We start from the raw sequence: 27,972 nt of genomic DNA on the forward strand, positions 1-27,972 counted from the left end.
TATTGCTTGAAATATCTATCCAGGGCTTTTGTCTATCACTTTCTATCACTTTATTTTGTTGTCTATTGTTTTATGAATTTTGTAGAATAATTTATATGATGTACAACTTCTTTTTTATCTTATTAAGGTATTGTTATTATCTCTTTCCAGGCTAAGACAGGGTTTTATAGTCTCAATATTCTTTGCTATGTGGATGCATTTTAATATTAACGAAAATCAATTGATAAGCTTTTAAAAATGGCTCACTGCACTTTGTGTCCTGTTTTTTTTAAAAAAAAAAAAACAAAAACAAAAAGAAAACTTGGCTTCTAGCAATATAGTTCCAAGGTAGAACACTTGCATAATTTTTGTAAAGCCCTGCATCCAATTCTCAGTCCTCAAAAGTAAACAATAAATTAAAATTTAAAACAATCATTTATTCTAATGGCATAATGGTATTTTTCTCATTTTAAAGTTCTTTGGGGTAGAGACATGGCTCAGTGGTTAGGGGTCCTCTTCCACAGACCCCGAGTTTGCTTCCTAGCACCTATATGGCAGCTCACAACTATCTACAATGTTTGTCCCAAGGGATCTGAGGTACTCTTCTAGCCCTTGTGGGAACTAGGCATGCAGATGGGCGTAGTCACACAAGCAGACAAGGAAGGCAGGAGAAAAATTCTTTTAGTTATGTTCTGTGGTGGTTAATATTGTCAGGATTTTAGAGTAACCTAGGAGACAGAAATCTTTCATGACTCTGGGAGCATGTCTAGATTAAGATAGCTGGTGAAAAGTGATGTTTACTCATTTTCATAATTTACTCCAATATGTTAAAGAAAAATCTACTTTTGGTTTTGGAAATAATTTTTGTGTATATTGAGGTGATCTTTGAGGTCTTCTGGGTGTTCTGATAATGCTTTCCCTTAATTGGCCTGTCCCATCCCATCCTACTCTGTTCCCTTTGGTAATGAAATTTGAGTAATTTAGCAACTTCCCTTGAGTTATCTCAGCGTATATGTGTGTGTCTGTGTGCATGTATGTGTTTATGTGTTATATGTGTGTGTGTGTATGTATATATGTGTGTTTTTGTGTTATATGTGTGTATATATGTATATATGTGTTAGTGTGTGTGTATGTCTTTATATGTCTATTTCCTATTTGCTGTTGCATTCATCCAATGAGACTTAAATATCAACAATTTTATTGTTCTTAAGTATCTGTTAAAATTATTCATCTTTCAATTGATCTTTTATCTTCCCCTCTGTGACCTATCGATGATGTCCATTTTGTCACTTTTTCTTGCTTACATGTTAACTAATCCTTTGAATTGTGTGGAAATCTCATTGTATTAAAAAAAATTACACTGACTATGTAATTTCACCTTCTATCAGGTGGTCCTTTCTTCGTGTCTGGATAAGTAGATAGGATAGTCCCCTCTGCTTACTCTGGAACTGGGCTAGTTTGTACGTTAGGTGGGATTCTGCTGTTCTCGGTTTATCCTTCATTTCTTGAGCTCTTCAGTAGACCTGGGCTGGATGATAATAGCCTGGCAGCTTTCACCGGCCTTTCTCTTATAACCCCTTCTCACAGCCACAGAAGTTTGTGAACTTCTAAGGCAGGACCCCATAGTTCATTAACTACAGGATATTTTGATAGAATAAATGTATCTTAGAGGAATAATCTGCAGATTCAAAGCTTTTTTTTTTATATTCTAACTTGTGCCAAGCCACATTGTCAGTATTGTGGCTCCAGCTCAAAATGCATCCCACATTTAGCAGGGGAAAATTATCCTAGGAGAGAAATCAGATATAAATAGATTTATAATATAGGAAAGACCTTTCCCTGTGAGGTTTTAGTTTATGTAATCTTGTTTTCCTCTACCATTTTCTATGTCTTTACAAACACAGTCTGCAATAGTTGCATAAATTTTTCCTTAATGGCTTCCTGAAAATTATATTTTTATATAATAACAAGATGTATATTACCTTAATGCTGTAACACAGTGGTTTTATTTAAATGTTTATACAGAGCCATTAATTTAGCATAAAAATAAAAAAAAATTCACATTAGGGAAAATTTGGTTATTCGACCTGTTAAACATGCAGGTGCCCACATAAAAAAACACACAAATACACGCATGGATAAAGTTTCTTTGAAAGCAGTGTTGGCTAATAAACAGAATCTAACATGGCTTCAGTAACTGCTTTTTAAGATAGGACTAATTCTGTTCCGTTATTTATCAACTGTATACGCTTCCATGATGTTCTACCCAACTAATCACAAATTAAAAGTAGGAAGGAGAAGCAACGTTTGCCTAATTCAGTTTCTATGAAAGATGATAGAACACAGTAGCGAAAGAAATCACAGAAAGCCACCGTTCCTGTGACATTACAGTCACTAGGGAAGTTGCTATCATGACGAAATGACAAACTCAATTACCACTTGCATTTAAGAGCATCTTCAGGTCTGAGCGGCATGCCTTGTCTCGTTGTAGACTTACACGAAGCCCTTCTGCCTGCTGTCTTATCAAATGTGCACAGAGAGAGAGGTAATCACAGGGTAAGATGAAGGCTCAACAAAGACTTTGTTCTCCCTTCTAGAACAAAGTCCAACTCCGCAATGTAGTTACCCATCGAATGGCTCCAAGTCTCCATGGTCACTGTGGGCTTCTCCCCTCAATCTGTCTTTCCAAGGCTGACCACAATATATTGTCTGCATTCCTTATCCTCAGAGGTGAGCACAGAACAAGGACCTATAGGAAGTCTGAGCAAAGCTTGCACAAATAGTTCCATTAGGTACCAGTGCACAAGACTTTCCGGCATTTGAAGAAGGAGGTTTAGAAACTCATAAGGGTGCAGGCTGAAGGATTAAAGCTGAATTTAATCCTCTCTCTGTTATAGTATATTATCAATAACCTTCTGAAAAACTTAAGAATTTCTAGTCTTGGGACTAGAAGATGTCTCAGTGGTTAAAAGTACTTTCTGAAATCAGGTGGTGGTGATGCATACCTTTAATGCCAGCACCTGGGAAGCAGAGAAAGGCCGATCTCTGAGTTTGAGGCCAGCTTGGTCTACAGGGCTGGTTCCAGGAAACCAAAGCTACACAGAGAAATCTTGTCTTAAAAAATGAAAGAAGGGAAAAAAAGTAGTTGCTGATCTTTCAAAGGACTAGATTTGTCTCCTACCACCCACATGGTGGTACATAACCACCTGTAAATACAGATTCAGGGCATCTGACACCCTCTTCTAGCTTTTGTGAGCAAAAAGTTTGCAGAGGCAAACATTCATATCATAAAATAAAAATAAATTAAAAAATAAATAGAAAAGAATTAGATTCTACAACTTTTGAAATAATAAAACATACATTTATTTGATTTTTTGGTAGTTTGACTTATAATTATTTTAAATGTTTAGGTTCAGGATCTAAATGGGCTAGGAAATAATGCAAATTAGGTGCTTTATTAAAAGAGAATTTTGGCTCCGGGAATCCAATCGATGAGAGAGAGGAGGGATTCTGCAGGCAGGGGACGTCGAGATCATGATAGGAAGACATGCAAAATGACCAGCCACACTAGTGGAAGCTCATGAACTGTGGACTGGTGGCTGTGGAGCCCCATGTGACTGGACCAGGCCCTCTGGATATGGTAGACAGTTGTTTGGCTCAAACTATTTGGGGGGCACCCAGGCAGGGGCATCAGGATCTGTCCCTGGTGCATGGGCAGGTTTTGGGAGCCTGGTGCCTGTGGTGTGATACTTTGCATAGCCTTGGTCCAGTGGGGAGGGGCTTGGACCTGCCTAGGCTCAGTGTCCTGGACTCTACTGACTCCCCATGGGAGACCTTGATTTTGGGGATGTGGGGATGTGGGGTGGCTTGGGAGGGAGGGCTGAAGGGTGGAAGGAAGTGGAATATGTGGGTGGTATGTACAGTGAGTAGAAAATTTCTTAATAAAGAAAAATGAAAAGAGAAAAAAAAAAAAGAATTTTGAACAATACCAGACAACTTACATGTAAAGAAATTTAAATGATGACGCATTTCCTACCAGGCTATATTTCATGAAAAGTGAATGAATTCAAATATATCGTTACACAGATAAAGAAATTGGAGATAGAGAAAATAAATGGACTCTCCATGACAGCAAAAAAATAATCTCATTCCGAGAAAAATATTGGTGCATATGAATATGACTATATTTTACATTTCTCGGGCTTTTGGTTAGTTTGTGGAGATGTTTTTTCTCTTGTTGTCTATTATAGAAAATGTCTAATTCATATGATAAAATTAACAATTTTGACTTTTTCATTTTGGTCATAGGTCTAAATTTAATGATTAAAAATAGATGTAAGTACCAACAATTATGTCTATCATTTTTGGCACATGTGAACCTAGCTATTATTTCTTTGATTGATTGCCAAGAAAAATACATTTTCTTATAAAAATAAATTGATTGAGAGTACTTCTTAAAAAAATCTCAGGCTTAAAACAACTGGAAGTCTAGAATACTAATGATTCAGAAAATGAAATGTGAAATATATGGAAAACTCTCTTTACTACAAAGTACTAGGACTTTAGGCCACGAAAATGCCATCAAAGCTCAAGCTACTTCTCACTATGTGACATCAATACAAAACAAGTGGACAAGAATATTAAATTCCTCATAATAAGGCAAGGCTTACAAACAAATGCAAGAATTATTTGAGGTAGATACAAACTAACACCTCTACCAGGTAAGAATTAAAAAAAATCCTAATTTGTAAAACTGGAGATCATAATTTGTAGTACTTCCCTTCTCCAATGTCTGTTACCCACAGTATTTGAAGAAAAATAGTCACGAAGTTAGGTATATAACTCAGTTGTAGCATACAAGTTTAGTCTATACAGGACTCTGGCTTTATTTCCAGTACCACTAAGGACATGGAAGTGGCTGGAGAGATGGACTAGCAGTTATAATCTCACACTCCTCTTGCGGAGGACACCAGTTCAATTCCCAAAACCCATGCCATGCAGTTCATAACAATTGTAACTCCAGCTGTAAGAGATCCACCACCACCCTGTTCTAGCCTCCACAGACACCTGCACACACATGGCATTCTCTCTCTCTCTCTCTCTCTCTCTCTCTCTCTCTCTCTCTCTCCTCTCTCTCTCAAACACACACACACAAAATAAATCTTACAAAAATAAACTAAGTAAACATACAACAATCAAATTCTTCTTTGTGTCCATATTCTTGTACATGCCTGTAATACTCTCTGTTGAAATTTTGAATCATGACAGTTACTTTGGGTAAAAAAAAAAAAATATGCACACATTATCATCTGCTTTAAAAGTAGTTTTGTTTTTGTTTTTGTTTGTTTGTTTGTTTGTTTTCAAGACAGGGTTTTTCTGTGCAGCTTTGTGCCTTTCCTGGAACTCACTTGGTAGACCAGGCCAGCCTCGAACTCACAGAGATCCGTCTGGCTCTGCCCCCGAGTGCCAGGATTAAAGGCATGCACCACCACTGCTCGGCTTTCAAAGTAGTTTTAACTATGTATGTAGAATTTAGGGAATGGTCTGCAAGAGACAAATATGAATTTGATCATATGCAATCAACAGTAGTCAGATCTGTAGTCTTAGAGCTTCAAGAAGAGTCCAGTAGAGCACTATCTATTGAGTAATCTTTAAAGGAGATCTATAAATGTGAAGGATTATCCTTGTTTTAAAAAAAGTCTATAATTATGCCTCATGCAATATAAAAAGAAGAACCTTAAAGTGATGCAAAGAATTAGCATTGTCTATATGAACTTGTAAACATTTTCTAGTTACATTTTAATAAAATACCATATATTTACTTTTTTTTTTTTACATAAATGGAATCGTATGATATAAAGTTCAACAGAAAGTAAAGCACAGTTAAAAAATTAAAACCATCATCAATATAGTCTAAAAGGGTTTAGACAGAAACTCTGAAGTGCCAGGACAGCATCTGGTACAAAATGTATGATGGCTCCTGTATGCTATCTAGAGACCATGAAGCCAACGTGTCCATGGGGTTCACAGTTGAGCAAATGCTGGGTCAAACATCCCCAAGGTTTCAGTGGAAGTGGTAAGCTTGAGTCCAGAAATTCTGACATTATTTTACTGGAAATAAAGTTTCTCAGGGAACCCAGGTGAGACACCAACAATCTGATAATTTCTTTCTTTTTAAAGATAAAACAGACAGCTAGAGAGGTGGTTCAGTGGTTAAGAGCACTTTCTCCTATTTCAGAAGATCTGAGCTCAATTACCTGCACCCAAGTCAGGTAGTTCACATCTGTCTTTAACTCCAATTCAAGGGGACCTGTTACCTCTGGCCTCTATAGGCACCTGCTCTCAAACATCTACACATGCACGCACGCACACACACACACACACACACACACACACACACACACACACACATTTTAAAATCAGTTTAAAGCCAGGCGGTGGTGGCACATGCCTTTAATCCCAGCACTCGGGAGGCAGAGGCAGGCGGATCTCTGTGAGTTCGAGGCCAGCCTGGGCTACCAAGCAAGTTCCAGGAAAGGCACAAAGCTACACAGAGAAACCCTGTCTCGAAAAACCAAAACCAAAAAAAAAAAAAAAAAAAAATCAGTTTAAAAAATTAAACTATCTTCAAGATGGAATAGAAAGTGTGCCTAGCTTAAGAGTGATTTTTAAGCTCTATGAGGGTTCCAATGAAGGACTCAAACAGAGTTACAAATTGATTAATCAAATTCAAAGGGCCGGAAGGATGATTCAGTGGGTAAAAGTGCTTGACACCAAGCCCAAACTCCTGTGTGTGATTCCCAGGACTCCTATAGTGAAAGGGAAAACCAATTCCTACAAGATGTCCCCTAATCTTTGGTCACACATAGGACAGTGAAATGTAAATCCCTAGGTTGAGTTTCTTTCTTTTTTTTAATAAACAAAAATGAATCTCTATTACTTTGGAATATCCCTAGAAGCGAATGTTCTGGCTGTATAGAATTTTGAGTTATGATATAGAGTTTAAGGCTTGCTGACGTGCCCCCCCTAGACTAGCTATGGGATGTTATCATCTCTGAGTTGATTAGAATAAAGCAATTTTCTTCTGGAAAGTTAAAAAAATAGAGTCCTTTGACAAAATCTGTCTTCTTTTCTTGAAGAAGAACCAAGGTTCCAATCAGGCATCTGGATGATTAGTCTGAGGTCCTAAGGTTAGAGTTAGGGGCAGGGTTTGAAGCTCTAAAATAGCCAGATGGAGATGTTCCAGAGAGCACCGTGCTTTGGAGAGTGGTGAAATACCTGTCTCCATTGCCATCTAGTCATTTTACATCAAGAAGTTGCTTTTGTATGTGTGTGTCATAACTGTGAAGAACAAAGGAAAGGACACTGGGTATAATTTCCAGAGAGGATGCCTTATATCTTGGTGTCATCTGTAAGGTAATATCAGGACACCACTGTCATGTGCAACAATAACCCTAGAAATTATCCCAGGAGGAGAAAGATAGCTTAGCCATAGAATCCCAAGTATGAGAAGTATCCTTTGTTACTCATTTTTATGGAGGCCATAATTACCTAGCTTACACATAGACATAGACAAAGAAACTTCCTTAGACATACATGATTTGGTTAACTATTTGGAAGACTGTGTAAAATCCATGTAAGGTTTGAGAAAAGTGTCCGGGAAACAAGTAGATAAATTAATCATTCCAGAAACGGTACCAGAGATCAGTAGAGGTACACAGAAATGAAATAGGCTTCATTTTCCCCATAGGTGCCAGCCAGACTTTCTGCTTAGCCACGAAGTTCTCTTCATGATGGCTTCATTAAATGAGTGGCTGTGGTGGCATTCAGGGAGACTTACCATGGCACAATGACCAAGGTTTCATGTGGCTTTTACCATTATATAATCCTCCAATGCGACCAGAATATACTGACAAGAAACCAGAAGAGATATACTTTTACTAGGAAACATGGAGAAGGTGTGCTCATTGACAAGTACACTGTTATCTGAGTTGTTTGGATTTATTATGTTCACCCTCACAGATACTAGCAAAGTTGTGTGTACCAAATGAGTGCAAAGGTCATAGAAACTGCAAAATAATTTTTGTTTTTGAGAACATACCTTCAGTGTAAATATGAGATGAAGTATTGTGGTATCCAAATATCTATATGCACATATTATGTTTATGTATTCTAGTTGTATATATGTTTGTACATATATATATATGTCTTTATGTTTGTGTGTGTATGTCTATATTTGTGTTTATGTAAATTGCATCATATTCACAACAGGAGAACAAAGTCATCACACCCCCAAACTAATGGATGAACTGCATATGTAGAAAGATTTAAAAATAATAGTGAGAGCAGAAATAAATATTATTTTAAGAGATAATTATTGCAAAATCATATCAATTAATCAAGGATTCCTGATGATGAAGTTCACATTCTCCATCCCTGTTGAACTGGCATCACACATAAGCAGTTTTCATATAAACTTTGGAGAAATTAAGCAGATCTACTCTCCCATGTAATTGAACAAGGTAACATTCAAGGAAGCTGGCAGCCGCTCTGATTGCACTCAGACTATAAGTGATACTGTGACAATTGTCTTCGCATAACTAAATGCCTAAGAAAAGAAATTCTTCCAAATGGCATGCTATAAATTTCCTTCTTGTAACATTGAAACAAAAAAGCCAAGTTGATACATCAAATATAATCTTGAGGAAATATTTCAACTCAATAGAAAAGTAATAACAATTTATTGAATTTTTCTGTAGCATGAACAGACACTACCAGACTGGTCTGATTAACATAAACCAACTTCTTCATGTGATTATTTCCATGAATCAATGAAAAAAATCAGAGATGCATTAACATTGCGCTTTACAAATATTAGCTATGATTAATATCTGATTATGTTAGCAGAATATTCCACGTTCTACATGTCCCTAGAACATATAACTGTCACACGTATACAGATAATTATTGAATATGCAAAGAAATGTATGTTAGATACATCTTTCTCTATAATTATTTATATAAGAATTGTAATTTATCTTGCTAAGATCAAATAATGACTCTAACTGGGGAGGGCAGGTTAGAGTTTACTTTGTCCTGTAAGCAATTACTTCTCCTTCCAACCTTGTAAAATATGCAAATTCCTCTAATGTTGCAGTAATAGCATTTATAAGGACAATGAACTAGATAATAATAAGGACAGCACACTACTAAACATCTTTCCTCCAGTCAACACTACATCACACTAACTTAAAATCCTTCAGCTATGTTCTTCCCTTATCTGTAACTATGTTCTAAATATGTTGCATCAGTCAAAGTTTGAGAAGGACTAAACGCAAACCTTTTTTTAAAAGCGAAGTATTTCTGGGGCTGGAGCAATGGGTTAGTCATTCAGAGCACTGTTGCTATTGCGAAGGACCCGGGTTTGATTCTCAGCACCAACATGATTTGGTAACTCACAACCGTCTTTAACTCCAGTTCCAACGGATCTGATGCATATATGTGGTGCAATTATAAACAAGTAGTAAAACATCCGTGGACGTTTAGTTAAGTAATACATTAAAATTAAGTGAAGAATTAGAGACTAACTTCCTCTTTATGTTAGTGTTTATACAATATCGTTTGTTCTGAAAGCCACTTAAAGCTGTATCACGTAGAAGTGAACAGGAATATGATGATGTGAATACTATCCTATGCTGTTCATAAGCACAGGCCATGGAATTCCCCTGACATCCTCTGCTACCATATGAGAATGTCATATTTTACTACCTTATTTTAGTCTAGTCATCTAAAGGGAAGAATTGGTTTTCATTTCACACAAATAAATGAGGCCAGCACCCACACCAGTCCTGAGAGGTTTTTCTCTTGTTGACTACCGAGATATCTGGCTACAGTCCAGAGCAACAAGGACCAAGCTTGGAGTAACACTGTTGGAAATTTCTATCCAGCAGTATGCTGTCAAATGCATCAGTGTGAGGCCCCAAAGAATTCTAAACCAGTTGGGGAAATCTCTCATTTTCAATTATCAAGGGGCTTTATGTAATACACCATATTCCTCTTCTGTCAGCTGCTCAAAAGCCCAGAAAGGTAAATCAGCAGCATTTGGATATTGAATTGTCCAAGTCCCTTGCATATGCTTATTCAACACTCTGACCAGTGTATGCAATGCTGGTGTGGCATGTGTTGGAGACTATCTTCACAGTGCTGGTCTTTTGTCTTTTCCTGAAGCAAACATAATGTTCAAGATAACTAAGTATGATATAGCATGATTCTTCCAATGTGTTTTAAATCTTGAAGAAGACTCTCACTATAAAATTCTCTTCAGAGAGGAAGCAATGCCTGTGTTTACAACCCACAAATAGAACGAGGAAACAATGGCACATATTTTAATTTGGTGACCCAAGAACTGACTCTGGTCTTTGATTTTTTTGTTTGTTGTACACATTAAGACATTGGCGAAATTCACCAGCAGTGAGAAAGTGTTGTAGCATTGAGGGAAAGAATCAAGCTGTTTGGTATAGACTTAATCATGTAGAATCTTAGGTCCTCTTTGCCAGTTCACATCTTCCATCAGATATTAAAAGAACACATTGTCCACCTCTCCCATTGTTCTGAAGATGTGGATATTTTTTTTGACAATAATAAAGGACTGATATTCAGAGAAGGCACAAATCTTGTAGGAGTAAAACATTATCATTAGCGCCTGCTCTCTCTGGCTTGGGTTTCTGTGTCCTTGCCAGCTAAGCTACTTCTCAATGGAAAATTAAGGTCTGAGTAACTTTTCCAGTGAGAAATGGGGATATTAGAAAATAAATTCCTTAAACATTTTAGTCTTCCTTCTTGGGACCACCTTTCCTTTATGAAATTACTTCTTTCTTTGATGCATCCCAAGCAGTCATGCAACATCCCATGTGGTCTGTTTGGTAGCCCTTCACTGATATCTTGAATTTTTCTTAATTTTGACGACCTTGAAAATTTAATGAATATTAGTCAAGCACTTTGTGCTAATTTAGCTAATGTTAATTGCATTATAGCTGACATTGTTCTTTTGATTCAAATGGGGTTGTGGGTTTGAAATAGGAGAACATCAGAGGGTCATTCCACTCTCACCAAATTGTATCAACAGTACATACTGTCAATACAACCCACCTCTGTGGCTATTGGCCTTGACACTGAGCTAAGGCATGCTTGTTAGTTTCGTTTCAGCACTACCCCTATTCTCCAGTTTTTACATCATAATGTGTAGAAGACTGTCACCTTTTTTTTTCCATTGGAAGTTGTCCTCCATATCCTTGACAGCATATACTTGGATTTATTTTACGTTTCTCCCAGTGGCCAGGTCATCCACCAGACACCACCTCAAAGTCCATATTATTATGTGTTCACTGATGGGTTAATCCACTGATGATATTAATATCCTCATAATCCTGCCACCTCTCCATGACTGGACCCACCAACTATGGCCCAGTCCTACACAAATGAACCTTTTGGAACCATTACTACACTAAACTGGAACACTGGTTGCTTCATATATTTGTAATTGCAAATTGATATTTTAAAATATTTTTAACACTTTGTGTGTGTGTGTGTGTGTGTGTGTGTGTGTGTGTGTGTGTGTGTGTGTGTGTAAGAGGGGAGGAGAGAGAATATGTGCACAGATGTGTATACATAATGGTGGAGTAGTGAAGAGGGTGTCAGATTCCTTGGAACTGGAATTAAGGTAGTTGTGAGCTGTGTGATATGTAGGGCTTGGTTTCCATCTTTGGTCCTCATGATTGAACAGTAAGTGCTCTTAACCACTGAGCCATTTTTCTAGCCCCAGGTAGATTTTTTTAAACAAGGAACAATGCAGAATCTGAGATTTCCCTATCCCCTACAAGATGTTTTTATTTGCATCCTTAAGGCCCATTGTGCTGGTAGGTTCCATGGGTTTTGACAAATGCTCAGAGTCGTGTTTTACCATCGCAAGAGCATGTGAGGAGTTTCGTCTTTCTAAACATCCCACAAGTTGTTTTATTAGCTTCTATTCCTAAGCCTCTGTGGCTTTCTCAGAAATCTATATGATTGGAATCAAGCAGTCTGTGCTCTTTGCAAAATGACTTCTTTTACTTAGCAATACGTGTTTAAGATATAGCCACGTGGGCCAAAGAGGGAGCTCAGTGGGTGGAATGGGCTTGCTGCATAAGCCTGACTATCTTGAGTTAAATTCCTAGAACTTGCGTAAAGGTGGAAAGTGAGCAATAATGATACAAAATTGTCTTTTGACTTCCATATACATACTGTAATGTGCAATACCTCACACCCACATACATATCACACACATGCTTAATAATAATAATAATAATAATAATAATAATAATAATAATAATAATAAAATCATTTAAAAGAAGATGTGCCCATGTCTTTTTTGGCACAACACGTCATTGTTTTTAATTATGAATAACATTCAATCGGATGATGTGCTCCTGTTTAATCTATTTCCTTCTGAAAGCATAGATTGCTTACAGATTGGTAATTATGACTAAAGCTGATGCAAACATTCCTGCTTAGGGATTTGTGGACTTGCATTTTCAAAAGAAGCTGAGCAAATACCTCTGAGGGTGAGTGCTGAGATGTTCCTTGAGCTGGGGCTTGGCAAAAATTTCCTACTGCCTTCTGAAGTTTTATCATTTTACAGTCTTGCCAGAAATTAATTTGTTTTGCTAGTACTTAGAATGTTTTTTCATGCATGTACATAAAAGGTATTTGTAATTTTTAAAAAAGTCCTTTTATTGCTATTGTTAATATAATTCTGGCTTCAGAGGATAAGGAAGCATGCTGTGTATGTTTCTATTTTATAGGCAGAATGTGGGGAAATTGTGCTATTTTTCTCTTTTTTTTTTTTTTTTTTCCGGTTTTTCGAGGCAGGGTTTCTCTGTGTAGTTTTGCGCCTTTCCTGGAACTCACTTGGTAGCCCAGGCTGGCCTCGAACTCACAGAGATCCGCCTGGCTCTGCCTCCCGAGTGCTGGGATTAAAGGCGTGCGCTACCACCGCCCGGCAAATTGTGCTATTTTTATGCACAATGTTTAGATAGGATTCACTGTCAAAACCATTGGGCTTGATGATTTTTTAAATATATATAGTTAATTATCATTTCCTTAAGACATATAGGTTATTCCCTTTGTCTTTTTCCTACTGGGATTTTCACTAGTTTATGTCTTCCAAACATTATTCATACCATTTATGATGATGGATTTGTAGACAGAAAACTGTCAAAAGTGATGACCATCTTTTCAAAGTTCATTGAGCAGTTCTCTTGATCTATTTTAAAAATTATTTTTGCTTAGTGAGAATTTTTCAGATCTATTACCTATCTATATCATCTATCTATCTATCTATCTATCTATCTATCTATCTATCTATCTATCTATCTATCTACTTATCTTCTATCATCTATGTGTCTATCCATCCATCCATCCGTCTATCGTCTATCTCTATCTCTCTTCCTCTCCCTACTCTGTCTCATTTTCCTTTCCTTTCCTTCCATTCTACTTTCACTAGAGCCACTGCAGCGTTTATACAAAGAACTAGGGTCTATCTCATTGAAATTCCCTACTTTATTTCCTTTCAAGGAATGCTTTTCTAGGTTAGTTTCTTTTCTAATCCTTGTTTCAGGCTTGACTAAATCTTTTCTTCTAGTTTCCTAAAATAGGTGTTTTTCAATAACTTTTCAGTTGTTGGTCTATAAATTAATCTCTTCATGTTTTAAAAAATATACTTTGTATGATTTCTATTGTTTTAAATTTGTTAACGTGCTTTATGGATCAAGTGTGATCTCTTTTGGAAATGTTCTGTAAACTCACAAGAAGAGTGAATACTGGACAGAACACTGAAAAAATGATAACTCTAAAAAGTTGCATAATGAAACACTTTTCTTTAGACTGTGTGTGTGTGTGTGTGTGTGTGTGTGTGTGTGTGTGTGTGTGGTGTCTTGTGCTAGAAGATACACAGGAGGACCAGAAGAGGTTTAGATTCCTAGAAGCTGGTGTACTGGGAATTTATAAACCACCTGATGAGGGTGGATGTTAGAATCTTAATTCCCATCTTCTAATAGAGCTGTAAATGTCCTCAATCTGGAAACCATCTTCGCAGTCCCTCTAAACTCTATACTTACTACTTTGATACTTTCTTGTTCACACATGGTACAATCTCTAGTACACTGCTACATTATTGCTTTAATCATTTCATTATCATTTATTCATAGGGGGTAGGATAAACAAAATTCTTTTATCTTAACATTGTCTCTGATACTGTTCCTTTTATATGATCATTGATTCAAATATCTAGCTTCTATTATTATCACCCTCCTGAATTGATTTTGTATATGATATGGTCATTTTAAACATATTTCCCCAAGTTCTGTATGTATATATAATACAATGTGTATGTCTCTTCATTTCTGAAATATTGTTTTACTTGATATAGAATTCTTATTTTATTCTTTCATTATATTTTAAGAAAAAATAGCTTCAGAATACAGAAGAGAATGTTTTTTTGAGTAAATTATAAGTGAAAAAACAATCAGATTCCAAAAAATGATTTCTTGAAATAAAAAACAAATATTATTTAAATGGCCATTTAAAAACTTAATATTGATACAGAGAAAGTGGGTTTCTTTGAGTTCAAGAGATGCTTTTTTCGTTTGTTTGTTTTTCAAAAATAGGGTTTCTCTATGTTGTTTTGGTGCCTGTCCTGGATGTCACCCTGTAGACCAGGCTGGCCTTGAACTCACAGAGATCCACCTGACTCTGCCTCCCAAGTGCTGGGATTAAAGGTGTGTGCCACCATCACTCGGCTAAGAGATGCTTTTAAAGAGAGGTTTTTCTCTCACCTGAGCTGAAATTTTATTCATGCATTAGGGTGCTGGATTCTCATAGTCACACAAAATTTGCACTTAGTTCGTAGGTGCTTGTCTCCTAAATCAAAGAAGGAAATTCATGAATGATAGAGGTTAAATTTTACAAAAAAAGTTTATTGAAGATTCATAGGTGGGAGCTAGAGAAAGGGGAGGGAAGGGGTGGAGATTGGAGAGGGGGAGAGAGACAGGGCAAGCACACAACTCCTGTATAGCAGGAGTTGGGCCAGGAAATAAGGTATCACTTGGCTCATGGTAGAGTGCTTTTATAGCAGTAATGGAAGACACTGGCTCTAAGCATGGTGGTCAGTATAGTTTGTCTCTTCAGGAGATATACAGGTGCCTTTCCTCAGCAGTCACACACCCACTCATGGCTTCAGGACAGATGCTTATTAGAAGAAATGACAAGCAGCCAGGTGCCAGCATGATCTTCTTGCATTTCTGTCCTCTAGCAAGAACATGCCTAAAATGCTGCTTCAGGGTCCATGTCCTGCTCCAGCGATTTCTGTCTCCTGCTCTGATTGATGTGATGTATTACATCTTTTATTATTTTAAATATTTCACCCCATCCTTGTTTGGAATTATCCTGATAGCAAGTCTGCTGTCAATCTCTGTTCTTCTTTTCTATAGATAAGGTGCCTTTCCCTTCTGCCTCTAGATTTTATTTTGGTTTCATTTTCTGCTGTTGAGTGTGCTGTTCATTAGCTTGTCTTCTTTTTCTGCTCTTAATTATCTGGCTAGATGCTGTCTTCTTCCTGCTCTGAGGTTTATTATCTGTCATTATTTGTGGCAAGCATTGATGCATTGTTACTTCAAGTAATTATTCGTTTCTGCTGCTTCTCTTTATTCTCTGCTTTTCCGATTTTGCGTTTAAACCATTTCCCAAAATCCCACAGTTCCTACAGGTTCCATTCTGTCATTTGATTTTATTTATTCTTTGAATCTTAGTTTGGCATGATCCCATTTCCTGCCTGGAACCTCTCTGCTTTCTTCATGAGCTGTGTTGAATCCATCCAGGAGATGGATCCATCCTTCATTTCTTTATTGATGCTTTTGAAGATTAATTTTATTTTTAAGTATGTGTTTGTGTCTGTTTGTCTGTCTGTCTATATGTGTCTGTACATGGATTTGTGCACATGAGTAAGTGTACCTATGGAGGCCAGAGGTGCCCGATACTGCCTGGGTTGGAGTTACTTGAGAATGTGGTATTGGGAACCAAACATAGGACACCTGTAAGAACAATCATATCACTTAACCCCAAGCCATCTCTCTAGCACCCTTTCTTGGTGTTTTAAATTTCTAATATTTCCTTTTGAGTTTTCCTCACAATGCCTTTATCCTTGCTCACATTACAAACTATCTATCCTCACACATTTTTTTATGAATGATTACCATATTAATCTAAGGGTCTTCTTTTTTTTCTAATTCTTGTCTAATTATAGCATCTGAGTAACTTTCTTGTTTGCTTTGTCTGTTCACACTGCTGGTTGTCTTGCAATTTAATGCATCTGGTAGTGTTTGGTTGGAGGTTGGAATGTTTATGTCAGGTAATAGGCAATAAAGAAAACCATATCTATACAGGTAATAGGCAATAAAGAAAACCATATCTATACATTTACACCAGTGTTATCAGGTTGGAGTTCTATTTTAAAAAAATTGAATCAAAAGACTTGTTTTTTTACGTTCTTGCTTTTTGTGTAGGTTTCCTTTTGATTTGCTTTCCCACCTGCCTCTTGATTTTGGTCCTAAATCCTCCTCAGTGAGTCTGTGCAAGGTACAGCTTATTGTTCCTGTGAGACACTGCTACACTGTAGCTCTGTTCCTTGGAGGAAAGTTTTGTGTGGCATACACAGTATTAGGCAGTCTTGTGATGGTCTCCATCTGCTAAAAAGAGAAGCTTCTTGGATGAGAGGTGAGGGCTGCACTCATCAGCGGATACAAGGGTAAGTATTTAGAATGTAGTTAGGAATCATGCGGGTTTAGCTGAGTGGCAGAAGAAAACTCTTCTAAAAGATCCACGACTTCACCAGCCCTGGGAAGTTGGGTAGGTTTCCAGTACTAAGTGTGCTTTTCCTCCTGTTGAGCAGGTCTCAAGTCCAAGTTGCCTGCTGTTGGTGACTGCCAAAGTATACATGGCACTATGGCATTGTTTAGGGGTATCTTGCCATGGCTGTCTGTGTTGTGATTCCTGGCTGTTTCCTTCCTTTGGTAGCTTGCATGGCACTTGCTAGCTCCATGAAGTTAGTCCTCAAGCCAGAGGCTTTCCGGTCAGAACCAAGTTCAATTTCCTGGGTCTTATGTCTGAAGTGCATTGTGTCTTTAACAATAGGGATTTACCTTCCTCCTCTGGGAGTCAACCAAGGGTAATAGCAACAGGCTCCTGGAACTCACGTAAACAATGAAGGGGATTTTTCAAGCTTAGTATTGTGATTTTGCTAGATAGTCCATAGCTCTTCTGATCCTAGGATAAATATGCTATCTTTATAAAAGCACAAAGTACCTGAAAGCTAGCATAATCTTGCCCCAGTTCTTCTTTTACTAGTCACATACACAAATGTCATACTATTAATCTTGAGGCTATGGTCTATAGACACATTACATAAAGGGTCACTCAAGCTAGTTAACATATTAGTTCACCAAGTATTTTATTTTCAATCATGATGCTAACAATCCATCCATTTTGCAATTGAGATTTTAAAATGATTTTTAAAATTTATAAAGACATGTGTGCTTAGTTGTCATAAAAACTTAAAGGGAATTTAACATTTTAGGTTTAATAGCTATGTGAAAGATTAAAACTGTAATTTAACTGGTATACTTTTGCTTGCAATGAAGTATGCACACATTATAAATTAATGAAACAATGTGCAACATCTTAGACACTAGAAAATATTATGATGTAGTAGATGTAATATTGAAGTCATTTCAATAATAAAGATACAGAGTAAAATGTTCAAGTATTAAAAATATTGTTAATTCATTTTAATTACTATAGGTCTCAAATCACTGTGGCATTTATATCCTATTAACTGCTCTTAAAAATAATGCATCCAGCCAGGCAGTGGTGGCTCACGAATTTAATCCCAGTACTTGGGAGGCAGAGGCAGGCGGATCTCTGTGAGTTCGAGGCCAGCCTGAGCTACAGAGTGAGATCCAGGACAGGCTCCAAAGCTACACAGAGAAACTATGCCTTGAAAAACCAAAAAAAAAAGTGCATCCAATGATATTAAGTCATCATTCATAATGGTCTGTGAATAATATCCTTTCCTGGAATTGTTTTGTGATACTTTTTAAATGTCCCCCTTAAAATATATAAGGGTAACAAACCCCACAACATCTGACGCCCTATCAAGCCCCATCTTCTCACTCATTCCCTCCATACAGCCATGGTCACCTCTGCTCTTAGGTGGGTATTCCAAGTATTTATTTTTTATTGAGATATGATTGTATTAACCACCTGAAAATGAACACGCAAATTTAGGAACATCCTTGAGAAACAAGGCTTCTCAATGAGGTAACTGACACAGGACGATCAGATTCTGAAGCCAGGTGAAGAGTGGGCGTGGAGGGATTTCCATCCACAAGACTTACTGTGCTGCTTTCATAGATATGCTCTGGGTATTGTCTCTCAACCTGTCTTTTCCCGGTCCTGTATATGACTGTGTAACCTCCTTAGAAGACCTCAGTTATAGAAACACATTTCTGATCTCCACCAGTGTTGCAGCTGATTCATTCCTCAGCACTAGTTCATGCTCCCCACTGTTAAATATATTCCCCATTGCAGTAGAAGCCCCTAAAATCAACAGTTTCTAAAATCACCTCACCTTCCCCCTAGGAACTGCTCCTTGCTTCCATATTTCTACCCCAGAAACGTCTTTACATAGAATCCTATAGAAAGAGGTCAGATCATGATCCTTTTGTTTAAACTGCAATGAAAATTTAGAGATGTACAGTAGCATACTGATGTCTAAAATAGCCAGCAGTTTGCATATCATCAGAGCCCTAATCCTTTTTCAGGCTATGTCTTCTCTCATTCACCTCATGCAGCCCTGATCACCTCTGTATTGATCACCAATCCTGCTCTAAGGGTAGGACTGTCTACTAACCTCATTTCTTCACTTTCGCCTTCACCCTGGGGTCTAAGACAGTGTGTGACAAGAGCATGTTTACTCCTCAGTAGGTTCTAGAACTTTCTTTTTTTTTTTAAGGTTCCTTCAGTTTCAATATTTTTTATTAAAAAAAATTTATTTGTTTTACATAGTAACCACAGATCTTCCTCTCTTCCCTCCTCCTACTCCCCCAGACGTCCCCATACAACCTACCCCTCATTCCCTTCTCCAGCAAGGTAAGGCCTCCCATGGGGAGTCAGTAGAGCCTGGTACATTCAGTTGAGGCAGGTGCAAATCCATCCCTTGCATCAAAGCTGTGCAAGGTGTTCCACCATAGGTAGTAGGCTCCAAAAAGCCAGCTCCTCATTAGTACACTCCTTAGTAGGCTCCAGAACTTTCACAAAAGAAGTTCACAGTCTACTATAAGGAAGTCAGCAATCCCACTGTGAACTCAGGGTAGGAAGTCAGTAGTCCTGCAATGGGCACAGATGTGTCTCCATTTGCAACTGATAATCCCAATAAACTTGTCTTTTGTATAGATCATTCATTACCTTAAGTCACTTATTAAACTTCAATTTTCCTGGTGTTTTTTTTTTAATAGGGTATTACTTAAAATTTATCTTTTTAAGAAATTGTTAAAACATCATTTCCTGTCCCTTGAGGTCACTGACAAGAGTTATTTCATATTCTTTCCTCTTTAAATTAAAGGCTTGTAAGTAAACAGACCAGACACCTTTGACCCAGGGCACACACTGGCAAGCTTGTGGTGGAGGAGACAAATGTAACCTAGCAGCTGCCTGCTGTTCTATCTTAAGTTAAGATTATCTTTATCATATAAATAATCAAAATACAATATTTCATAAATTATGAAAATTTTAGAAATTAATACCCATGTCTGTCGATCTCTGCCCTCTCAAAAAAAAAGGATAAATTTTCCATCCATGACATCTATAAAATGGGAAACTTTCTACAGAAAATCCTTATGGGTGTGTTGAGATGGCTTCATACTAGATTATGGAGGACTCCTAATCCGAGGAGCCGTTTTCATGTTCGGATCTGAAAACAGTCAAAATAGCATGATGGAGATAATGGCAGATATGTGGGTAATGCAGCTATAACCCAAGGATTGTTAAGATGGTAGGCAACTATCAGCAACTGAGTGAGACATAGACTGCCATCAGCTTGATGTGGGATTTAGGCCTCCAGTTCTGTGATTTCTGTTGTTAAAGGTTACTTCGTTTGTGGAAATTTCTTCAGGTAGCTGTAGAAAGCTAGCTTAGTATCCATAAGTAAAGTACAGTTCAAAGAGCAATGCTCACTCCTTCTATACAGTATATAACCATGTTCAAAATGACAGGTTGGGCTAGTAGTGGAGATTGTCATTCCTCCAAAGCCTAAAACATTTTTTGTCTGATTTTTGTCCAGACAGTGTGTGGGAAAAATTGCTCCAGACTTTGAGATCAGGATGCATACTTTGGGTATGAGAGTCACAGGATGAAAAGTAATTCTGAGTTCTCTTACATACAGAGAATGAGTTTGAGGTTTAATGAATATGCAAATGAGTGCCCAAATAACATGTTTCTACTGCTACAAAAAATAGGTTAATATCAAGATTGTGTATATTTTTTTTCTAAATTCTCCTTATTTTGTTTTTGCATTTAGACTTTGTCATTTGATGTATTACATACACACAAGACAACATGATGCCTCTCCTAGGCTCATGTTAAAAATCCTGAAAATGTAGGGAATCTGAATAAGGTTCATTAAAAACAACGTCAAGAGCCAAATGCAAGCTTGTCTCTACCTCTGTAGGAAGCCTAAGATCCAGTTTCTTGATTCATGTCAGTTTTAATCATGTTCCAGAGGCCTGCCACAGTAGAGATTCTGAAAGGTACTATCAATTACCTTACAATCGAACACTAGTGCTGTTTGCCTCGGGCCCTTACTCTGCAATACCCAAGGTTTGGGAGCATGGCAGAGCAGGCATGCTGCCAAACCTGGTGATCACCTCAAGCCATCTTCAAGTATTCAGCTGCTTGAGCTAATTATCTATTCTGAATGACAGTGTGGGTGACAAGAGACACTCCTGGAGACTGCTTCTCCAATCAACTAACCAATACAGTCAAATTTTAGTCCCCCAATTATACAGAAATTAAAAAAGTATAATGCCTCTGGAAAAGCAATAATCATGGATAGGGTAAAACAATCTTGCAAACTCAAACTGTAACTGAGAGAGCATGTCCCACACATGGCATTTCCACCTACACTTTTATTTAAGAAATTGGTGTTGGATCTCTATTTTCCGCAATATTTGTAGAAATATACAGCCTGGAGACCCAATATTTTGCTCATGGTTGTAACCAAAGCAACTTGAGATAGGATGAGTTTATTTGTGTCCTTAGTTTGAGGAGTGGGGTCTATCATAGAGGGGAGGTATAAGACGAATTGCTAAACAGTCTTATTAATTAAAACCCTGACCCCAGTATTGGGGTGAATGCTGAAAGATCAGAGAAGTAGAACAAGCCACAGATAACCTCACCTTGCTAACTTCTCAGCCAATCCTGTTTCCTTAAACTGGAAGCTTCTGAGTCCTCATCTGAATGAATCTCAGCTGAACTGCTGCTAAAAGCCTAAAAGCTTAAAAGCCTCTAGTTCCCGGTCCTCATGCCTTATATACCTTTCTGCTTCCTGCCATCACTTCCTGTAAGGTAGATGGGCTCATGGCAGTGTGAACAGCTAGAGGCTGTGGTTGGGGAGCTTTTATCTATCTATCTATCTATCTATCTATCTATCTATCTATCTATCTATCTATCTATCATCTATCTATCTATCTATCTATCTATCTATCTATCTATCTATCTGTTTTATTTTAATTTTTCTTTCTTTTTACATACCAACCCCTTTTCCACCTCCCTCCCCTTTTCCTGCTTCCCCTCACCTACCCCCATTCCATCCCATTCCCCTCCTTATCGAGGGTAAGCCTCCCTTGAGTAGTCAGCACAGGCTGATATACCAAGTTGGGGCCTTATCTACAGATTTAGACCCTCGGTTGGGGAGCTTTTTTTGTGTCTCAGCAGAGTAGATAGAGAGGGGAGTTCAGACATTCAGCTGTCCATCTATCTCTCTTTCCCACTTTTATTATGTTCAGGACCCCAGCCTATACGAGTGTGTCTGCCCTCATTCAACGCAGGTCTTTCTCTTGAGGTAATCTGCTTCAGAAATACTCTTACATACACACACCCTCATTTGTGTCCTAGGTGGTTCTTTTTTTCTTAAATCCAATTAAGTTAACATTTGAAATTCGTGACCACAGAACAGAAGGTTATATACTTTCTGAGAAAAAAAAAAGAAAAAAGAAAGAAAAATTATGTTCCCAGACAACTTAAGATAAAAGTAGTGACTTCCTGTAGTGACATTTAGATTTATTGCTTGTGGAGACAGTGCCTTCTATTTTAGGGAAATAACATGATTTCTATATAGAGAAGAAGATGGGCAGGCTTGGCTCCATCTACCAGTACTCTCTACTTGAGATTCTAGTTTGCCAAATTTCTACCCTCTCTCCTATGGTCTATTATGCATCCCAGGTATATAGTAACCACTGATTCCTCACTGTCTGTACATTTTATTCTTTTGCTGGGATAAAACTCTGACTAGAAGCAAGTAGGTGAAGAGGGTGTTAATTTTAGTTTTACATATCCATATCATAATCCTTCATTGAGGGAAGTCAGAGAAAGAACTCAAGACAAAGGCTTGAACCAGAAATGATGCTTCTCCCTAGCCCACTCTCTAACTCAAGTTCAGCCTGATTTTCTTATAGTCAAGGACCACAAGCCCTTGTACTATATGTCCCACAATGAGCTTGGCCCTCCTACCTCAGACAGAAATCAAGTCAATGCAAAGTCATGCCCAGCGGCCAATCTGATGTAGGCAATTCTTATATTGAGGCTCCCTCTTCCCAGGTAACTATGTGTGGTATCAAGTTGACAACCAAAGTTTCCCAGCACACTGTCTACTCAGTCTCCTGGAACTGGGGCTCAGGGAACTAACACTACACTGTTACTCTTGCTGTGTCATTTACTGTCTCTAATAAGCTTTACTCAGAGGCATCTCCATTTACAATTGTGTGTGTTTGTTGGGTGTCTGTATTATATCTTGTACTTTCCTTATTGCTATGATAAAACAGCTGAACTAAAGAGTTAAAGGAAGGAAGAAGGGTTTTATTGGTTTATAGTTTGAGTGGAGGTGAAGCATTGTGGGAATATCATGACAACAAAAGTGTAAAGCTACTGGTCACATTGGATCTGCAATCAAGTAGCAGAGGGTGATGAATGTTGGTGCTCAGCTCTGGGTCCTTTGTATCCAGCCCAATGAATGATGCTGCCCAAGTTTTACTCTGTGTCTTCTTGTCTCCATTAGCCTAATCAAAACAATCCTTTAAATGCATGCCAGACACATATCTTTTGGGAATATTAAGTCTGGTTAAGTTTGCAATTAATATTAATCATAACTTGTGCATGTATATGAGCATCTGTGTATAAGTACACAATTTATGTTAGTCTGACATATTAGCGTTTCAAAAATATAAAATTTATAACATTGATACTACCTTATTTTATTGATTTCAGGAAGTATTTGAGATAAAACAAAGCTAAAAATTACTTTTCTCCCTGAAAGTCAAAATAATTGTTGTCTTTCAGTTTAACTATGTTTCAGTCCTTACCTATAATGGAGATTTGGGCAGACTTTCGCCTCAGTAATGTGTGAGAATTCATGACCCCTAGTAACTGTAAAAGAATATCTCTACTACTATAGCTCTGTAGAACAGCTTGAAATCAGGGATGCTGATACCTCCAGAAGTTCTTTCATTGTACAGAATTTATTTAACTATCCTTGGTTTTTGTTTTTCCATATGAAGTTGATATTGTTCTTTCAACGTCTGTTAAAGATTGTTTTGGAATCTTGATGGGGATTATGTTGAATCTATAGAGACTGAGCGAAGGAAAGTAAGAGAGTAAGATGTAGTGGGTAGTCATTGTAGCTTTGATCTGGAAGTTCCAACACCACTTGAGGCTTCTGTAACTGTCATGCCTACAAGGTGGGGCCAAGAGAGGGCCCTGAAGACCCGAGATCCGGATGTGCCAGCTCTCTTGGTTCCTGGACCCTGGATGCTGGAGGTGGACTGAGCAGAGTTCTCCAGAGAACACTGTCGGACTGTGCCATGCCTTTCCTAGACCCTGCAACCTACCTATCCCTTCATTTGTAAGTTATACCACTAAATACTTTTAACTACGTGGAGTGGCCTTAATTTCACCAATAGTGAGAGCTGAGATAGATAACCCAGACCAAAAAAGAGAAACATGATATGTACTCACTTATAAGTGGACATTAGCTGTAAAGTAAAGGATAAGCACCCTACAATTCACAGACCCAGAGAGGCTAAAGGAGGAGGGGGTACATGTATTTCCCTGGGAAGGGGAAATAAAATAGATTTTGACGGTAGACTAGGGTCAGGAGGGATCAGGTCCGGGGATGGAGGTAGTGAGTACTGGGAAAGAGGATTGGACTTGAGGAGGGGCATGAGGTAGAAGCTTAGTACAATGGAAATTCCCAGGAATCAACAAGGATGATCCTAGAAAAGACTCCTAGCAATAGAGGATATGGGAACCCAACCACAAAAATCTTTGACCTACAATTTGTCCTGCATGCAAAATGTGCTGGATTAAAGATTGCACAGAACTTACGGGAGTGGCCAACCAATGACTGGTCCAACTTGAGACCGATGCCACAAGAAGAAGAACAGTCATGACATTGTTTGGAGGGTCAGGAACCAGAGGCCCAGGGGCCTAGGGTAGAACCAAACATGTAAATGATCACTAATGATTCTCTGCTGTACTGTAAACCAGGGTGTAGCATAATCATCAGAAAGGCTTTGTTTAGCAACTGATGTGGGCAGATGCAAAAACCCACAGCCAGACATTAAGTGGAGCTTGGAAAGTCCCATGGAAGAAGACAAGGAAGTATTTATTGTAGGAGCCAGAGGTCTCAAGGACACCACAAGAAAACAGCCCACGGAATCAATTAACCTGATTTCATAGGGCCTCACAGAGACTGGAGAAACAATCAGGGAGCCTGTATGGGTCTCACCTAGGATATCTGCATATATGTTATTGTTGTGTAGCTTACTGTTCTTGGAGACTACTAACAGTGGGAGCAGGGGTTGTCTCTGACTCTAATGCCTGCTTTTGGGACTTTTTCCCTCCTACTGGGTTGCCTCACCCAGCCTTTAAATGAGGGGTTGTGCTTAGTCCTATTTTAACTGGAAACACCATGTTTGGTTGATATCCCTGGGAGGGCTACCCTTTTCTGAAGACAGAGGAGAAGTAGATCTGGAGGAGATGGGAGTTGGGTGAAAGGGTGAAAGGGAGGGACTAAGATGAGACGGGGGAGGGGAAATTGCAGTGGAGAAGAAATATATGAGAGAAGAAAAAATTTAAATGAAAAACAAATATCTCTAAAATAGTCTCTTCGGGTTGTAGAATCCATCTTCATCTGAAGCAGCCAAGGATTTATTAAGAATCTTTTGGAACTGTCGATATTATAGGTTTAGCATCACAGTGGAGAGATGATAATTCTCCAGAATCAGAAGCAGCCTTCAATAGCAAAGGGAAAATGTTTTAAATTACCCCATGCCTCTGCACCTGGGCAAAATAATTCAACAGAGTGTTTGACCTATTTTCCAGAGTCCTTCAGTAGACCTCCTACTTTATCCACAACAATACCATGTTTGAAAACAGTCTTTGGTAGCCCTTCAAACACATTGTTTCTTTACTCTATGAGTCTTTTGGGGAAAACATTCTACAGTTTTTTTTTTTTTTTTTTTTTACTTGAACCTGAATCTTAGCACTTGCTCCTGAAGCAGAAAGCTAGACAGATTTCATAGTTGAGTTTGTATATGACCTCCTTAAACAGAGCTGTTTGTAGTGTTTATTTCCCCAGATTTACATTTATTTTCTTTGACTAAAGAGCTCTGTTCCATTCAGACTCTGAAACCAATACAAACATGTTCTACTTTGATACCAAACAGCATTAATTCAGATGAAAATATTTACTTTCTCCATATCACTGATCTTACAACATAAACATCAGTACAGGGGGCTGAGTTAAGGCGACCTAACTAAGTCACCCAGCCTTGTCAATCTTTCTTACTGAAATCCCCATGCTTACTTCCTTCTAATTCCAAATCTTTTACTGTGTTAGAATGTTTGTTTGCTGTTACACAGCCACTGTTCTATCTTCATTGTTATAATTATGGAGCAAATACATTATTTTAAAGAACTTAACACACACAGTTTTTTTCTCAGAACCTTACAGGTTGTTTTAGAAATTTAAAAGAACACATTCAATGAATAATATTTTTATAAACAAAATTTAGAAAATATTCAGCAAAGAATTCCTTTTCAAGGTCAAGAAATTCAAAAATCATCTATTACTAATGTTCAGAGAAGAATTTTTTAAGACTTATTTAAAGAAACTAGAAAATGACTTCATAAAAGGGAACATTATATTGTTTGGAACATTTTCCCATTTGTTTGATCCTGTATTTTGTCTCCACCCAAGTATTTTTCAGGATCCCTATGTTTATTTAGGAATGTGTCTTGCATTTTTGTGCCTTTGCTATTCATTCTAACCATATTTCCTTTACTCTCTTTAATGAAGTTTATGTTATCTTACCTGAGTTGATTCTTACTGACCTTATTGTCACATTTTATACTCCTGAATGTGGTAAGTCCCCTGGTCTAATTCATGTTTCTACCAACAGTGAAAAAAAGTACCCCCTTCTGCAAATCTTTTCTAACATTAGCTATTATCCATGTTTGTGATAATAGTCATTCCAACAGCACTGAAGCTATATCACTTTGTGGTTATAATTTACATTTCTCTTATGATCGTAAGAATATTTTCATTATTATTTAACAGTTTCATATATTTATATAATGAAGTTTATCACTTTCACCACCCATTCCCCTCTCCCATACCCCCTATCCCCTGTTGGAACTGTTCTATTCTGTAAATCACTCTTCTACTTTCATATCTTGTATTTCTACATTAACCATCAAATTTAATTAAAGCACTGGCATGGACAGTACATAATTTACTGGAATAAGGTCAATTATCAGTGGCTACAGCAGTGAAGAAATGACATTTATATATCTTGTTTTGGAACAATTATATTCAGATATTTGTCTATGTTTTGATTGGACTACTGCAAAAGAGATACTGTGCTCACATCATTGTTCACAATACAAAGTGGGTGGGAACAAGCTAACATTTCATTGAGAGATGAATGGCCAAAGAAAATGAGGAATATCTTTCTGTGTTCTTTATGTCTTTTCATACCTAAATGTTACATCCATTACATTTGGCAAGACTTGGCATTTAGGATCTTAGCTAACATGCTAGTTCTTACCTTCAACCCTCTATCAATTGTTAGTGATTTTCGGAGAAGAATAAGATAGAATATTCTTGATACATTAAAACCAGTTATTTTGCAACTAATGAGAAAAATTCTTTTTTTTCTGTAATTTATTCGATTTCCAATTGATTATTATGTTTTCCAAGTAGATAACCATTTAAAACTAGCAAAACTTTTGACAGTTTTTAAAGTGTTTCTAAAATGTTTAGAAAAAGATTAGTATAGTTTAAATAAATATTTTCGTTGTTTTTTAAGTGTGTGTGTGTGTGTGTGTGTGTGTGTGCATGTGTCATGTGTATGTAGATGATCATGGAGTTAGATAACCTAGAATCTGCAGGTGATTGAGAGCTATGCAACTTGGGTAGTGGAAACTGAACTCAGGTCCTTCAAAAGAGCAGTACACATTCTTAACTACTGAGCCATTGATTGGCATTTATCTCTAAAATTTAATTCATTTTTCAGTAATTCTAAAAATTCTAAAAGCCATGGTTTTTCTTAAAAAGAAAATTTGCCGGGC

This window comes from Peromyscus eremicus, chromosome 16_21, assembly GCF_949786415.1.
Source record: "Peromyscus eremicus chromosome 16_21, PerEre_H2_v1, whole genome shotgun sequence".
In the NCBI taxonomy this organism is placed as follows: domain Eukaryota; kingdom Metazoa; phylum Chordata; class Mammalia; order Rodentia; family Cricetidae; genus Peromyscus; species Peromyscus eremicus.